The sequence below is a fragment of the Anser brachyrhynchus genome (assembly GCF_964034855.1).
Source record: "Anser brachyrhynchus genome assembly, chromosome: 14".
In the NCBI taxonomy this organism is placed as follows: domain Eukaryota; kingdom Metazoa; phylum Chordata; class Aves; order Anseriformes; family Anatidae; genus Anser; species Anser brachyrhynchus.
In genome coordinates, this window is record NC_137709.1 from 13,180,721 (window position 1) to 13,186,159 (window position 5,439).

The 5,439-nt window shown below is 47.5% G+C and overlaps 1 long non-coding RNA gene across 33 annotated transcripts in view; it reads right to left on the bottom strand.

The window, feature by feature from the left end:
• Positions 1 to 5,439, bottom strand: part of LOC308177688 — a 63,753-nt gene that overhangs the window by 57,515 nt on the left and 799 nt on the right. For 26 of the 33 annotated variants that reach the window (XR_013939305.1, XR_013939306.1, XR_013939314.1 and 23 more), the window contains exons 1-2: positions 4,648 to 5,323; positions 572 to 722 (exon numbers count right to left, since the gene is read on the bottom strand). This is a non-coding gene — a long non-coding RNA (uncharacterized lncRNA). The other 7 variants (XR_013939319.1, XR_013939320.1, XR_013939321.1 and 4 more) reach the window with 5 other exon arrangements.

Below are 5,439 nucleotides of genomic sequence, written 5' to 3' on the forward strand. Positions count from 1 at the left end.
CAGGTTGTTAGCTTAGCTCCTTCAAGGACAGCGCTGCTTTTCAGTCAGTTGTGCAGCGAATAGTACCAATTGGTCTCCTACCTGCTAACAGCCTTAAACTACTGGTGAGCTATTAATAATACGAAAGCAATCATTTTAATTGCAACCTGGTGTCTAGAATTTAGGAGCTGTACAAAGAGTTCCTACTATCTCAAATATTATTGTCCCAATGTGCATTTTGGAGTTTAGCTCTCATTAAAAGTAATAGAGGGAAATAGTCTGTAGCAAACTGAATGTGTTTGTTTTCACAGTTCACCTCCTGCTCCTCTACACGAAAACATACTCTCACTCAGTGACAAGACCACAGCTGTTGCCATCTTTTAGTTACCTGCTGAGTGCAATATTTAGCTTGAGGGACACTGAAGTTTTCTGTTTGTTAGTTATCAGGTCAATAACTCTCACCTTATCACTTCAGTTTCCATTCTGTTGATAAAACCTGTCAGCCTTCCTTGAGTGGTTCCTGGCCCTCAGAAGAAATCACATTAAATTGGCACAACCAAGTAAATCTGTAAGGGATGTGCTCCTGGCTTACCAAAGGGAAGGGGGGGAGGGCTTGAATTTCTCTCCCTCTTCCTTCTTGCACGGCTCCAATGTCCCAGCACTTAGAGCTGTGTTGAAATCCTCCCTACGGATTCAGCAGTTCAAGTCAGCTCAGGTCTTTCAATATGGCCCAGAGGAGATGTCTGTGGAGCCAAAATTGATATGTTTAAGTGCAAGAGACAATAATCATTTCTTCAAGTATAAGCTAAAAATACCCAGAAGAAAGTGGAAATCGTAATGGAGATTTTAAAGATCTGTGACATACCAGAGTCTGCACAAGGGTTTTAATGAGAGAGAAGCCAATTTAATTGGTCAGTGAGAGCAGACGCTTTGCTGGGTGAGGGGGCTACAACGTCTCACATTCCCGTTTAATGCCACAAGCATCACTGCTGTGCTTAACCCGGCTGCGGCAAGTCCGTGTCACAGGAGCACATCATCAGAATCAGGGAGAACCTTGATAATCAACGTCTCCGTGCTGTCAGATCACAGAGCTGAGCCACAAGGAGAAAGCGCTGAGAGGAGGAGGCGAAAGCTGACAATGAAACATTTCTAAAGGTAATTGCATGGCTGACCATGGCTGGTTGTCGACGCTTGTTTAATTATTATGATATGGCCCAGCGTTGGACCTGAAGTGAAAACAGCCCATTAAGTTTTAAAGTCTGTTAATGCGGCGTTAACAGGGAATTGCTGAGTACAAGGGTTAAAATCTGTAGGTCTCCCATGTGAAAACACTTCTGGAGTGCGTGCCACCGTTCAAAGGGAACCCAGAAATAACTTCCACGGACCATTCAATTATAGGCAATCACCACACAGCGCTCCCTCTACTCGTGGCATCGCTCATCAATCAGGCTTTCTGTCATGATGTCTCTTCTCATAGCAGTCACCAGAAGGCTCTGAGCTCCCTCCGAATTCATGTGACATTTACTGTCAGGGGCTGTCAACACCAAGAGATTCTCCCAGGGCCTCCGAGTTCATCACAAAGCAACGAGATATATCCCCAAAACGCGCCCCCGTTTCAGCTCTGGATTACGGTGACTGACTGAGGGGCTTTGCAGCTCTCAGGGAGGAGTGGAGCAGCGGTGCAAGCTCCTGCTTATGCCCAGACACTTTCTCTCCCTTATTTTCATATTAGAAAAATACAACTGCATTAAGAGAAATACAGTCCAGGTTCAAGGTCTGTGATTAATTATGATTTCCTCAAAAATGTCTCTTATAAACCTATTAACAGAAAGATGAGATTGTTTACTTTGAAATTTAGCCTCCCCATCTTTAGCATTGATTCTGCATTCAATGTCTGTTTAACAATAAAGTGACCTAGTGGAATAAATTTATAAACCTTAATAAATTGCAGTTGGCAGTATTGACGGAGTGTGTATATGCACATTTGTTTTTGTATGAACATATTATAAGAAATCTAATAAAGTAAAACAAACACATTTTCTTTGTCTGTGAGCTGTGAAACTAGATCATCTGTAATTACAGCATTTCAAGTATACTTGGTCAAAGTCGCATGATTTTTTTTAAAAACCATAAATTTCCAGCTAGAGAAAAACCGTGCATCAAAGCTTACATGTTCCACCGAGTTACTTTGCTCAAGATGCAGAAAAAGAAAACACAGATGAAATAAATACCTAACTTAGCAGAGACATGAGGAAACAGTTCCAGCACCCAGGAAATAAAGTTCCAGTGGCAAGTGCCTCAAAGACATTATGAAGAACTTGGAGATAAGTGGGTTTTGCCTGGACTTTAATAGGGGACTGCCATTAATGAGTGTTTAAACCAATGAATAAAAGAGTGGTTTCAATTCCAAGGCTTTTGTAAGGCCTGAGAATTGGTAATAAAAACAAACATTGAAATTCGAGGAGGTTAAATTGCCTTCTACAACCAGTATGTTTTCCTCCTTGCACCAAAATAAATATATTCCTTAAAGAGCAAAGTATTTTCTCAAAATTATTATGTGATAACAAATCCAGTTCTCTCAGCCTCTTCAGGTACACTCTGTGTGCTAGCCCACTGATCTCCATCATTGGAGCTCAGCAATTCAGGCAATTTCCCATCCGATTTATAGTCCATTTATCCAGTCCATACCTCACCAATTTGATACGATGATACTATGGGAGACAATGTCAAAGGCCTTGCTAAAGTCAAGGTAAACAACACCCACGGCTCTCCCCTTGTTCGCTGAGCCTGTCTCATAACAGATGGCAATTGGGCCGGAGAGGCACGGTTTGCCCTTGTCAAACCCACGCTGGCTGCCCGCAATCACCTTCCTCTCCTCCACATGCTGACAGTTTCCAGAAGGCGTGCCATCACCATCCAGAGAGCGAGGTTACATTGCCTGTTTTATAACTGCCCAATCCTTCTTCCCACCTTTCCTGAATGCATGTATGAAGTTTGCCCTTTTTTAATCATCAGAAACCTCTCCCTGATCACCACGACCTTCCAAAGCGGCCCAGCAATGACATCAGCCGGTTCCCTCAGCACCCTTGGGAGCACGGAACAAAATCCCACCACCAGCTATCAGAAAAGCTGCAGCAGGGCGCTCTGGACCTGCAGCAATTCCTCATGGCTTATCACCTCGTCATTCTCCGTGTCCTTTCCACTCTCTCACTGCCAGCTGCAAGGACGCAAAGGAGCTGACCTGAAAAGATGCAGGGAGCAGCCCTCACGCGGGACACGCCGTCCTGCCTGCACAGCTCCAGTCACTTCTCTTCCACACACACTCCTTTAGCCACCTTACCCCACATCTCTGCCCCTTGCTCCGCTTGCTCCGCACCTTGCTATCTCCGCTTTATTCTCGCTCTGCACAGGCCCCTTCCTCATCTCTCAGAGCTTCCCTCTCATCTACTCTTCATACAGCTATTTTCCTTCTCCAGAGGAAAAGCAATAAATGCGCAGCAACCGCACAACTGAAGTTGTTCCAGCTCCTGTGGCATCCTCATGATATGAATCAAAACAGATTAGCGCTGCTATTGACTCGCCAGTTGCAGAAAAGACAGAGTATCGCGCACCGAACAGCTGGGGACTTGAAAGAAAACGAGGACTAACAGCAACGATAACGCCGTGATTAGCTGGGAGATCTTGGATGAAATGATACCAGCAAACACAGCTGAATTTTCTGGGGGCATTAATTACTGATACCACCTTGATAAGAGAGAAAATTAAGGCGAGATTATAGAGTGAAAATGCCGATATTTCTATCGTGCATGCAGTCTTCATCCCCAGACAAACTTAGTAGCCTAGGAGATACCAGTCTGTTAACATGAAACAATCATAACATCCTTTGCTTCACACAGATACATTTACCAAAACAGACAACTAAATGACCTGGTAATTAAGGTATAAGGACAAATCTGGGGTGAAAAGGATAAAGGGTGTGTCCCATATATGACACTGCAAAAAAAAAATAAAAGCCATGGAAAGCCAAAAGAAATTTGGTAGTTAGAGCAGGCTCCTATGCTGACGGAAGAGAAAACAATTCCACATCTGCTGAAAAACCCCACTCGGAGCTGAAACTTGCAGCCGGCCACGCATAAAACAGGGATTATACTGAACAAGAACTATGAGTTCATAACAAGAATTACCAGCAACGGGAAAACCATACTCTGGAAAGAGACCAATTGCCAGAATCACCAAGAATTTCTGTGCCTATGGAACTAAGAAATAAACATTAAAGTACACAGTTCAGCTGGAATGAGCACAGGGGCAGCAATATTCATACTTCTGAAGGAAACCACTAGGGTAAAGAGAATATGAAGCATATCTATTTCTCACACAGGCGTGCCACGCTGCCGGTTGGGAACTCTGCCATCTCCTGTTGCAAGGCAGTTGAAGCAAACCCGGAGGCAGACAGCAAGCAGCGGGCAGGAGCCCCCCGCCAGCAATAGACATGGAATCGGGCTGCCTGCCGACAGAGGTGGGTGCAGGCTCACGCATGACCCAAATGTAATGCGTTTTTTAACACATTTCTATTCACCAGTACTTCAAATACGTACCCATTTCTTACTTATGAAAATTTATACTTAATCACATCACCAATTTCATGATTACGTGAGTTTCTGATCACACCTGACATTACTGTTTTGCTGTAGAAGGACTTTGCAGTACGCAGCTTCTCCTTGGCTAAACCACGGCCCGCTCAGAGGCCCGTCTCAGCTGCTGCTGCAGGCTGCTCTGGATCAGGAATCACAGTCATGGAACGGTTGGGGTTGGAAGCGGCCTCAAAGATCACCCGGTGCCAAACCCCCGGCACGGGCACGGATGGCACCCACTGGATAAGGCTGTCCAGGGCCTCATCCAGCCTGGCCTGGAACACCTCCAGGGATGGGGCACACCTCCAGCCTCTCTGGGCAGCCTGTGCCGGTGCCTCACCGCCCTCTGAGTGCAGAATTTCCTCCTGACCTCTCATCTAAACCTCCCCTCTTTTAGTTTAAAGCCATTCCCCCTCATCCTGTCAACATCTGACTGAGGAAAGAGTCGCTCCCCATCTTTCCATAAGCCCCCTTCAAGCCCCGAGAAGCCGCAACGGGGTCACCCACACGGCGCTGCCCCGGGCACGCAGCGACCCCAGGGCCCTGCTCACAGCCCCGCGCTCCCACCCCAGAACCCCGGGGACCCCCGGCCGCCCCCCAGTCCCACAAGGGCCCCCCCGGGGCCCCCCAAGCCCCCCCCCCCCCGGTCAGGGCGGGCCGCGGTAGCTCCTCTCTACGGTCCGTGCCGCTCTATCCCCGCCCGCCTCACGGCCTCGGGCCGCCCGTTCCCGTTCCCGTTCCCGTTCCCGCCGCCTCCCCCCCAGCCCCTCGGCCCCGCTCCGCAGCCGCCGCCCGAGCGCTGCGCTCGCCGCCCGAAGCCCTCCGCTCC